Below are 13,037 nucleotides of genomic sequence, written 5' to 3'. Positions count from 1 at the left end.
TGTCAATGACATCCACAATACAAAAAAAAAAAGAGGTTAGGAAATTGTGTTCTAGAGGTAAAGGATGAAGGGGGCTTTTTAGAGGTGTTATAAATAATTGTGATCTTCTGTGGATTATGAAAAGTTCTTAGAAGGGAAACCAGGCCCCTCAGGGTGGGTAGGACTAAGCAGAAAGAACTACTTTAATACTATTCATTCACATTTTCATAGGGCTTTCACATTATTATCACAACACATTATTTGATTGTCACAACAACCCTGGGGGGTTGGCAAGGCTTGTATCATTATTGGCTCCTGGGATTTTTAGTGGACTTGAAGATCAATATGAGTCAATGGGGTCATAAGGCAGTCAACAAAATCAATATGATGCCAGACTACATTAAGAGAAGTACACTGTCTAGAACTAAAGTGGTCATAGTCCCATTGTGCTCCAACGGGTCAAACTGCACTTAGAATATTGTTTTGAGTTGTAGATACCCTGTTTAAGGAAAGATCTTGGTAATCTGAAGGAGAACACCCAATGAAAAGTAACCACAATAGCAAAGTATCTTGTGCTGATGCCACACAAGGAGTGGTTGAAGGAATAGGACATTGTAAAGATTTAGATAGAGTGGGATAACTGTCTCCAAGGATTTAAAGGGTTGTCACGTACAAGGCAGATTGGATTTGCTCTGCTTAGCCCCAGAAGGCCAAAGGAGGAACAATGGATGGGAGTTGCAAAGAGGCAAATATAGGTTTGATGTCAGAAAAGTTAAAAAAAAAACTTCCTAGAAATTAGAACTATTCAAAAGTAGAATGGGGTTCATTAGGAAGTAATGGCTTCCTCCTTATTGAGGTACAGCTGAGTGCTAGACTTGAAGTCAAGAATACCTGAATTCAAATCTTGTCTCAGACATTGGCTTGTTGAATAACGCTGGCAAATTATTTAAGTTCTATCAACCTCATTTTCCTCATCTATTAATGGAAATAATAGTAGAACCTACTTCTTAGAGTTGTTGTGAGATAACATTTGTAAAGAATTTTGCATTACAAACCTTAAAGTGTTATATAAATGCTAGTTATGATAACAAATATTATTACATTATCATTTACATATATATAGTTATTAGAGAAAAATATCTTTAAGCAAAGGATGGATGAGCACCTCTCAGAGATGGTGTAGAGGAGATTTATTTTTAGACATTGGTTGAGCTAAATATGTTATAAGGCCAGTTAGTGTATGAATGTTTTGAGAGCAAAGATTTCCTTGTTTTTCTATTTATATTCTTAGTTACTATTATAGTCTTTGGTACGTAGTAAATGCTTAATAAATTATTTTATTAATTCAACCATGCATGCTTCCATCCATTCTTTCATGATGTCTTAGGTCCCTTCCAAGTTTGATATTCTGTGAGTCTAATTTTTGATTAGGATATGGGCCAGAGGGAAGAAGGAACATGCGCAAAATCACACAGCTATAAATGACAAATTCAGGCCCCCAAACCAGCTCTTATGACTCCAAGCAACTTGTTCTTTCTAGTATATCAAGCTGCCTACTTCTTTATGAAGTTATTCTAGCACACATCATATCAAGAATTTCATTCCCCCAAAAAAATGTAAAAAAAAAGGGAAAAAAAAGAACTTCATACCCCATGTAATGAGTATGCTCTAGTTCACTCTCCTAGAGGCAGGCCAACTTCATACCTCCCTCAAGGTTCTAGGGGTATCCTGGGTAGGAGGGTGTGCCAGGAGATGTTTTTTACTTTAATGTCACTGGCTCAAACCCCCATTGGTTTTATTCCCCTGGCCTCAGCTGTTAGCCAATAATGAGTGATTAGTGCCCCAGATTAATTTAACCATTTAACATCCATCAGCTTTTACAAATATGATACTTCAATATAATAATTACTTCAGAGATATAATAAGCAAGAATAAAAGTACAATCATTTCCCTCTAACACCTCTCAGAGCATACTTTTCTTCCAGCATACCTCAATGTATAGAGATAGTAAGTTTGTCCCTAGATTAAATGGTCCCACCAAGTATACATCCGAATGAGACATTGCTGATGCATGGGTCCTCATCTTAGCTACCGCTAGGCTAGGTACCAAAAGTTACTCCCTGGTCCTTGGGGCATAGATGTCATGCCTGAAAAATCCAGTATGAACTCAGATTCCCAGACTCCTAGAAGCTCTCTCTTCTGATCCTTTAAGACTCACAAGGTTAGGACTTCTATAACCTAAAAGAGCAAAGAATAAATGCTGAACAAAAAGACTGAGGTCTTTTTTCATAGATCCTCATATTGGCCTCAGAGCAGAAGTTCCAATGCCTTTCTCTTACAGCATTATCTCTCACTGTACATCATCAGCAAAGGAATTCAAGATATTCCCCAAGAGTAAATGGTCAAAGAGCAATGGTAGGAAGAGAAATGTCAGAGAATGACAAAGGCCTTTTAAAGGTGGTCTTACTTTTGGCTAGGTTGCCAATCAAAGAAGCTTCTCTAAGTCTTAAGGTTAGCCAATGGGAACCAATTACCAAATGTCTACACAGGATGTAATACCTCTGCAAGGTACTTCCATTGCATGTCATCTCAACTCTCCTGGAAACAGACTCCAAGCCTCTTCCAATCAGTCAGAATTCTGCACATGTGCCACTCATAATGCTTCTGATTGAGAATGCATCTGTCAATAGGAAAAATCCCTTGGATTAAATTTTACAGAAAACTAGCAAAAGAACAATGAAATTAAGAGGTGAGAACTACTGTATGATTGGTGGTAAGCATCCTGAAGAGTGGCAGGTGGTTTCTTTTGTTTTGTTTTGTTTTGGGTTGGGTTGGGGGTTTTTTTTATGGTTTTGGTTTTGTTTTGTTTTTTTAAAGTAGACTTGCTCAAAGGAATAGAGATAGAGAGGCAAACCATGTGTTGTATCCAGAGAAAGGAGACAGAGGGGGGAGTTTATGAGGAAAAAATGTTGCCCTGTCTCCAAATCCAAGAATCCCAATGGAATTCTGGTAACTCCAAAGCTAAACCAAGGAGCTTCAGCTGATTCAATTCTAGCCTTACAGACTTCTGTAAAATTCCATGAGACAGAAATCACTGAAGTCTACCTTTTTGCTTCAGTACCTCAAGTTCTGAAGTTTCTGGGACTCTTTCCTGATATCCTGGGTCACCTTGTGAATATTACATTATAATTTCCCTCAAGGTTTGGAAGATGGTTGTACTGTTTGAGTACGGAGGCAGAAAATAATTCTACTATTTGATTTTCTCCTGTTATTTGTATTTGTTTTATGACTAATGACTGGCCTGGTCTGTAAATTGGAAATAGTGCTTGGTGAGGAATCAAACCCATGATTTGCAAAAATGATTACTCGGCACAGCTCACCTTGAACTTGAGAGAACAAGGAAGAGGCTCCTGAGCCTGTCTATAGAATGACGGAACAAACCATTATAATAGTCCATTCAGTCAAAAATTCAGTCATTTATATAACTAAAATAACAAAACATTTCAGATGGAAATTTAATGTTCTTGCATACAATGGGCAGAGGAAATAACTAAAATTTCAGAGGCATGAAAATGATCTCACTCCTCCACTCTCCACCCCAAATACCTGACTGATAACTGAAATCTCACAAATGACCATTAATTCCTTTATTTTGAGGTGTTTTCTCCTTTAAAAAAATGCTGTTATGAGAAGGAGCAAAGAAATTATTTCCACATGCAGTGTGGTGTAGTTGCTTAAAAAGAAATACACTGCTTATTAAAATAGGAGGAATCTGGGTTTAAATCCTAGTACTTGCTACTGGTGTGACTATAAAGAAGGATCTGCCCAGCATCTCTGAGCTACTATGTTCTTATTTGTAAAATGTATATACAGGTACTTTCAGGTACTTACCTCACAGGGTTATTGTGAGGATCAAATAAGATACTGTATATTAAGCAGTTTGTAAAACTTTTACCTTATATGCCTGCTATTGCTATTGAAGTAGCTAGGTGGCACAAGAGACAGATCACTGGACCAGTAGTCAGAAAGACCCAAATTCAAATTCTGCCTTCGATACTTACTAACTAACTTTAAGCAAGTCACTTGTCCTTTTTCAGCCTCACTTTCCTCATATGTAAAATAGGAATAATAATAACAATAACACCTCAATGCCAGCTGTTATGATTATTTTTCATTTACATTTTATTGTAAATGCCTTTCTCAGACACATTCCTGAGACCTGATTTGGTGAGAGAGATAAGGAGAGATACACTAGTTTAATTGAAAATAGCATGTCACCATATGGGAGGAAGACCACAGCTAGTGGTGCTAAAGACAAATTTCATGTCAAATTCTGGTTCTGGTTTTCCCAAATGAAGCATGGTTTTCTTCTCATGAACCCAAACTGCTATGATCTAGTCTAGTAGCTGAGCTGTTATTTAAGTAGATTCAGTTATAGAAACAAAGTAATTTCCAGCTGGATTTTGTCTACTTGTCTATTAAGTTTGTGTCACTGTATATGAAACTAAATTTATGGTATAGACCCTCTCAAAAATATAGCTCTTGCTAACTGTACTGCCATTTAAGATTATTGCCACAAGGGGGCAGGGTCGGATTGTGAAACTAAGTGGTCGGGGGTCTCTAGGGCAGTTTTCTAGACCATGGAGCAGGAGACCTTGCGGGGAAGGGAAGTAGGTACAAAGTAAGGGTCAAAATTATTGTTTATTTTTGTACAACTTTTGTATAAATGTATCCATTTTTCCAATTGAATGCAAGTACAAATCAAAGTTAACAACAATAAGACTAACAGAAAATTTACTCCAATTGACAGAAAATGTCCTTCAGAGATTATTTATTATGACATATGAAAATAAGGTCAAATTTGAGTTGGCACTTGTCAAACTTCATTACAGGAACAATCTGACACCAAGATTACCAGTTTGTGTAGATTTCTTTTTGTGAAGGAGGGACAGTTTTTTTTTTTAATTATAAAGGTGAATGAGGCTACATAGAATTTGGAGACCTCTGATCTAGGGGGAAATAATAATAATAGCTGCCATATATATAGATTTCTGAGTTTTACATAATGATTTCTATACATTATCTCTTTTAATCCTCACAACAATATTGTGACATAGATATGTAATTATTTATATACCCATTTTACAGATGAGGAAATAAACTCAGAGTCATAGAGCTAGTAAATACTGAAGGCAGAATTCATTGAATCAGGGCAATTCAGAGTATGAGGGAACTTCAGAAGCCAACTAATCCAACCTATTAAATTCTTGAGATTAATTTTCATTTTCATCTTGTTATCATGAGCACCTAGTAGAGTACAGGCACATAGCAGGTGCTGAATTGAATTGAATTAAATTGAATTAATTTGAATATCTGACAAGTATTCACTTTGTCTTTGGGTCACTTAGTTTCTAGGTGGTATGGTAGATAGAACTCCAGCTGCACTTGGAACCAGTAAGACCTGAGTGCAAATCCAACCTTAAATATTTACTAGCTATGTGACCTTGGGCAAGTTACTTAACCTTTACATAACTCAGTTTCTTCATCTGTAAAATAGTGATGATAATAATAGCACCTACCTCCCAGGTTCATTATGATGACAACATAAGATAATATTTGAGAAGTGCTTTGCAAACCTTTAAGCATGATATAAATGTTAGCTATTGTTATTATTTATTAAATTCCTCTATTGCAAAGACACCCATTACCTCCCAAAGCAGCTCATTCTACTTTCAGATATTTCTAATTGTTAGGAAATTTTTCCTTCCATCAAGTTTTACTTTGCCTCTTTGCAGATTGCTGTGATTGCTCACCAAAACGTCCTTTGGGATCTTTTCTCCTCCAAGCTAACCACAGCCAGTTTTTTGAACCAATCCTCATTAAGAATAATCTCATGGCCTTTCACAATCTGGTCCATAATCCTCTGGACACTTTCCAATTTATATGTCTTTTCTCTGATTATTCCTTGTTTCACCATCATGTCCTTTGGGAACTTCTTTCTTCCATGCTTAACCATAGCCAGTTCTTTAAACCAATTCTTATTAGAATACTCTCATGGCCTTTCACAATCTGCTCCAAAATCCTCTGGATATTCTCCAACTCTCCAATATATGTCTTTTTAATGAACACAAGAGAGAAGTGGAAAACTGCCTTCTGGATACTGTCCTTTTTTTATACTAGCCAAAGATCTCTTAGTTTTTGGTTTTGGTTTTTTTTTTTGGATGGCAACTCATATTAAGCTTGCTATCCACTAAAATTCTTAATTTTTTGCATGAAATGCTGTCTGACCATGCCTTCCAAGTCCTATATTTGTGATATTGATCTTCTGAATACAAATATAAAACTTTCCATTTGTCCTTTTTAATTTTAACTTTATTGGATTTAGTCTAACATAATAGCCTGTCAAATTCTTTTTAACCAGATCTTGGTTCTGCATACAATAGATTGGCTATCCTTCCTGGTTCTATGTCCTCTGAAAATTCGATAAGAATGTTACTTAATACTTTAGCCATATCACTGATAAAAATATCAAATAGAGGACCAAGAACAGATCCTCTATGCATTCTGCTAGAGACCAATTTCTAAGTTAATTTCAAACCATTAAGGATATCATTGAGTTCAGCCATTCAACTAACTCTTGAAGTAGCATTAAGTATATGATAGTCTAACTCATAACTCTTCCATGCTAGTCAGTGATCAGACAGCTGAGACTGGAGGGAGCAGCCAGCCTCTGAAGGTCCGTGTCACACAAGATCCTAAATTCCACAATCCAATTAAATCAATCCATTTTCAGGGTTCCTCCAAAGTTTCTACCTCTGTTTTCAGCAGGATGATCAGTCCTACTTGAAGTATGAACTGAATATCCCACAGAAACTGTGTGTGATATTCAAACTCCATTGTCCATTCATGGAGGCCATAGCTGTGGGGAACCAAACAAACTCTAATTGCATATATCCTATAACTCCTGGTTCCAGATAATTCCTATGTCTGGGAACTTTAAGGATAGACAAGTAGAATTTTCATAACCACTTGGTATCTTATTGTTTTATTATTCTTGTTATTAATAAAACAGCTTATTAATTATAAACATTCTTGCAATTGTGTGTTTTTTATATGCTTAATGCTTCTTTGATGAATTATTGTATACAGCATCCAAGAAAAGCCTTTCCACTTCTGTAGAGTTTCTACTCCATTATGTTGAAGCCACATGACTAACAAAGCCATTTCAAGAAAGAAGTGTGTGTTTTGCCAATGGATGAGGATTCAGAACTAAGTTCTGATTGAGTAAAACTCCACACCTTCCTTGAAAATAAGTTGGTGCCTCCATGTAGGAAGAGATGGATTTGAGAAACAGCGCTTATGCCCAGGGGTTGTAAGCAAACCACTAGAGTGAGCATGTAAAATGCCCATATCCTGACCAAGATAATGGCTATCTATGTTATCTGGCAATTAAATTAAAATGAGCAAAAAACCTACATTGCACAGATAATAGGCAGCCCACTGAGCTAATTTAAACAGGGTGTCCCAAAAAGTCTTAGTGCAGTTTTAAGCTTTAATAGCTTTGATAGTGTAAAGCTTAGTTCTAACCTATTAAAACTTAAAACTGCACTAAGTCTTTTGGAACACCTTGTATAGCTACAGATGTAGCAGTATAGTATATGTAGCTATGTAGTATACAGGGATGGAAAATATGAGTACAAAACTGAAAAATTGGAGGATTGCTGTTGCAAAGGATTAAAAAATATATATTTTTAATGCACTACTTTACAGATTATGCTCTAGGGGTAAAACATGGTCTACTGGACTCAGAAAAATTGAAAATGTAGGTAACCAAAAGAGTAATGGCAAGGCACAAGGTGACTGCCAGCAGAATGCATCATATAAGCAGCAATCAATTACATGCACAGAGTGAAGAAGCAGCTAGACATCAAGGGCTTATATGGCCAGAAAGATGGTTCAGCATCATTCAGTATGTTTTTTCTTATAGTCTTAAAGAGCTTTCCAGGGTACTAAGAGGTTAAAGAAATCATCCAGAATTACATAACCGGTATGGTTCAGAGACCAGATTTGAACTTAGATCTTTCTCTCTCTGCAACTACTATGCCATGTCATATTACACACTAGGAAACCTTACAAATTCTAGAACAAGCTCTCTAGGGCACTGGATGTGTCCTCTACAGGGAATTTGCAAAAAGACATGGATGAGAATTTTGTAAAATGAGAAGGCATAAGAGGGTTGCCATCTGCTCCAGCAGAGCAAACACCCCTAATGGTAGATTGAAGGGTCAAAATGTTGAGCAGCATGACAAAATGAATAAAGCCCTGGACCTGGAGTCAGGAAAACCTAGGTTCAAATCTTATCTCAGACACTGACTAGGTGTGTGATTCTGGACAAGTTACTTACCATCTATTTCCTCATCTGTAAAATGGGAGCGTTGGACTTGAAGGCCTCTAAGGACCTTCCAACTCTAAATCTATGATTCTGCAAACACTGACAGCATAGAACTTTAAAGTTTGAAGGAAAGTTAGAATCTTATAAGCCTGACCCATTCATTTTATAGATGCTGAAACTGAAGCTTGAGTTGAAATGACTTGAATAAGGTCATACAGTGCTCATTTAAAAAAAAAAGGTGAAAAGATCAATTACTTTTATTTTAAAAGTAAAATTATTCTCAAAAATTAATGTCAGTGGAATATTTGTGCTCTGAGACATTTAGTTTTTTTTTTCTTTTAGCTTATCTATAAGCATTCCCAAACAATTAATGTCCATTTTTACTGAATTCTTCTCATTTCTAGAATCAGTTCCATATTTCAAGGGAAAAATAAGTGTTTAATAAGTACCTACTATGTGCCATTCACTGTACTAAGCATTTCAAAAATATATTACCCTTTTCTAGCACTGATAACAGTCCACATTAGTAACTTGGATTTGTATAATCCCAATAAGCACTTTCAGGGTCTTTCTGACAGGTTCAGGCTTTTCAGATTCAACCTCATTTTTGTTGGGCCTTGGATCTCTGCACACTGGCAGGTACTGAGACAACCAACACTTTGCTGTGTGCGGATTTTTTAGGTGGGGGAGAGAGGAGGTGGCGAATGTCTGTAGTTCTTGGGGTTGATTCAAAACTGAGAAAACCCACTTGGCTAGACTACTTTGCCAAATTGGCCAAGGCCTTCATGTTTGAGTTGTTTAATTACTACTTTTATCTTTTTTCTAAAAAGCTAAAAATTCCACTGTTGTTTCTTAATCAGCTATATACCCTATAAATAATGTTGTTCCCCATCAAACTGAAAGCCATTTAATTCTCTATTATCTCACTTCATTAAGAAAATGTCCTGTTTAGGAAAACTCTGGATATGATGGACACATTAAATATCATAGGACAATATTTAGAACAAGTCTTGAACCATCAACACTGATCCTTATATCATTCCAAAGTATTTCATGCATCTGATGCTATTGTGAATGGTTGTCTTACCAAAGGGGGGCTACCCCCTCACTCCTCCCCACGGTCCTACTCTTCATTTTTTTTTCTCAAACATCCCTTGTCTGATTCCCCCCTCCCCACCCATTTGCCTTTCTGCCGAGCTGCATGGTCCAGGAATGCTGGGTGCTTTCTGCTGATGCTGCAGCTGCTTCTCCACCAACCATCCCCAGAAGTCAGGCCCAGAATCAAGTTTTCCACCAGAAAAAGGAAGAAAAAAAGAAACAGACAACAAAAATTCCCCCAGTCCCTTGGGCTGCCAGGATTTGTCTGTGTGAAGTGCCAATGATGTTGTGACCTTCAGAAAACACACACAAGGCTCTCCAGCCCCCAGCCCACCCCACCCCCTGTGATCCCAGTGATGAAGCTTGCACATTAACTACTGTAAAGAGGAGCAGAGCTACGGACGTGTGAAAAATAAGAATAATAATACTGATAAGAATAAGCAATGGCATTTGTAACTAAAAAAAAATATTGTAAATAGTCTAAGAACTCAATTTTCATCAGTGCCACAACATGCTCAATGAGCTACAAAGACCAAAGTAGAGGAGAGGCAGATGCCATCAATGCATTTTTAGGGGAAACATATTGCATAGTGAAAAGAGCATTGGTGCATAAATCAGAGGAAACGGGTTTAAAAGTCACCTCTAATGCATTATACCTTTGTGACTTTGGGCAAGTCACATAGCTTTTATAGGTCTTAGTTTTCTCATCTACAGAATGAGGGAGTAAGATGAAATAGTGTTTAAATTCCCTTCTAGCTCCAAATCTATAGTAATGTCCAAGTTCATCTCAGTCCCCAGGTAGCTGGAACCTTGGACAAGTCACAGTTACATACAGGCTTCCTGCTCAATCTCCAAACAATTTTGGATGGATGAAATAATTCAGAAATAAATTCTAAAAGCAGCTTTTGTTGTTGTTTGTCCTTCATTTTGAAGACAACCAGGGACATCCCTGGGTTATGTCTTGATTTGCACATGAATTGGATTTAAGGCAGGCAGAGCTGCACAAAGTCATCAGCATCACTCTCTCTTCAAGAAACATTTAAGTTCAGTGGCAAGTTAATGGTCAAGATGATTGGTGATGGCCTGGCATACAGTGGATAACTTTTGTGTCTTCAATGTCTGACCAAGCTCTAAGCAATCCACAGTGCCTGTTTCAGCCACCTTCATGGCCGTTGGAACAAATTGTTCTTATCTGCCTGGCAATGTCTTCACGTGCTTGGTGCAGACACCCCATTAACTCATCGACAGGTTTGAGGTCTATCAGTTACCCTTAACCTGGGTTAGCCCAGATGCTGAGAGAGTTTTACCAGGATGTGGCTGCTAGGCATGTTACAGCTTCTTGGAGCCACGGGTGAGAGTTGAATGCCAGGCATACAGCAAAAGTGGAAGAGCAGTCCCGAAAAAGACTCGGTAAGCCCTCACACTAGACATGTCAGTCCTCCTTGAACATCCACTACACTTCTCCCCACCCCAAAAAAATCAGCTTTAATGGTAAAAAGAAAGAAGTAAAAAATGGAGGATGAATAGAGGTTTGGAACCTGGATAAATGGAATTTGAATGACCGGAGGAACTTCTGCAAGTAAACAGACATACAATATGATATACTAGAAAAAGTAGTCAGTCAGTGACCAAGTATTATTAAGCTATGTGCTAGGAATTATGCTAAGGACAAAGTAAGGCAAAAACAGAACCTGCCCTCATGAAGCATATATTCTAATAGATAATACAAAATGTAAATAACTAGATACATACAAGAGATATAGAAGGAAGGTAAGTTTCAAAGAGATGGATGGCACTAGTAGCTGGGAGGATTGTCAAACACATCTTGCATAAGCCGAGGAAGCCAGAGAAACAAAAAGTAAAGACAAGAGAATGGAGTATTCCAGTCATAGGGAAAAGTGAAGATAGAGTCATGGAGATAAGAAATGGAATATAATATTAAAGAAACTTCAAGTAGCCCAGTATAGCTGGATCAAAGAGTCTGTGGAAGACAGCAAAGTGTAAAAAGACTTGAAAAATAGGAAGATACCAAGTTATGAAAAGCTTTAAATGGTGAACTGAAGACTTCATATTTGATCCTGGAAGTAATAGGGAGCCATTTGAGCTCATGGAGAGAGGTCAGACCCATACTTTCAAAAAATCACATTTGCAGCTGAATAGAGAAAAACAAATGTTAAAAAAATTGTCTTTACACGTAACTGGAAAAATAAAATACTATTTAAAAAATATATGGCCATTCAGGGAATTCAGTGTGGAGTTGGTGGCAAAATTTAAATGAAGAATTCAATAATAAAGTTTGTGGGACTAGTTATGAGGACAACAGTGAAGATTAGAAACCTGTCACAATATCTTTTAGACATTAGAAAAAGAAGAGACTTGAGGCAAGGACTATTAAGGCAATATCCAGGTGAGTGACTGGGCCCTGAACTCTAGCATTTTAGTTCTTTGAATGGTGGAAAGGGGTATACATAGAAAGGTGTTATGAAGGTAGAAATGACAAGATTTATTAGTTAGCAAAAGATTGGACATGTGGGATGAGTAGATATGAGGGATTGAGGATAGAAAGCAATGGAATGCGCTGGAAGAACATTCATTAAGCACTCCCTATATTCAAAGCACTATATTAAGTGCTGGGAATACAAATAGCAAATTAAAATAGTCTCTTCTCTCAAAAAGTTCACATTCTAATTGAGAGAAATAAGACGAAAAGGAGGGTTCATATTCCTAGTCAGTTCATGGCAGATGGAAAGGACAGGAAGTACTTAGGCAATTAAAAGTTACAGAACAGATGGTAAGGCCCAGAGTATCTTAGAGAGTAATGTCAGGTCAGAGGGTTGGGCTCCTACAAAGAAGAGAGTGAGTTTAAGGCTTAGAGGATATCACTGAGGTAGATAGTTTGAGTGACTGCAAAGATGGTGGTACCAACTATATGAAGGGAAGTTCAGAAGAGGGGATGGTTTAAGGGGGAATGATAATGGGAACAGAGCTATGAGTTGTAAACCAGTCAGGGGCCCCAAACCAGCTGGAGCCCCCCCATCATGACATTGTGACATCTATGTTTTATGAATCTACCCTATTTAGAAATTCTTTTCTCATATTATGATTAACACATATGTAGACTATAATTTTGGCTGAAACAGGTATCTTGAGTCAGAATTGCTCTGAGGATATAAGGTCCTCCTCAGTTATCCTTCCTTGGGCCCATTCTAATGGCTCTCATTTATGGACACATCCATATAGCCTGTTTTGAGAGAAATAAACATGCACGTACAACCTAATTCTGTGTGTTCTTTGATCAAGCCTCTGGTTAAGGGTGAACCCCATTCTGTTTGTTCTTTTTGAACAAGCCTCTGGTTAAGGGGAGAACCTGACTCTGTTCTCTGAACATGCCTCTGGTATAAGTTGCCAGTTGACAGAGTTAAGAGACCCAGGTTCTAATTCTTAGAGAATTATTTTTGTATTAACTAACACATACAAGATATGGTCAACTCTGAGCAAACTATATACTTCCTGACTTTATTTTGGTAGATATCACAACAATTATCCTTAGGGCACAATTATATGACTC

Source organism: Vombatus ursinus, unplaced genomic scaffold (assembly GCF_900497805.2).
Source record: "Vombatus ursinus unplaced genomic scaffold, bare-nosed wombat genome assembly UNPS02014769.1, whole genome shotgun sequence".
NCBI classification, from domain to species: Eukaryota; Metazoa; Chordata; class Mammalia; order Diprotodontia; family Vombatidae; genus Vombatus; species Vombatus ursinus.
This window is presented reverse-complemented; position numbering follows the sequence as displayed.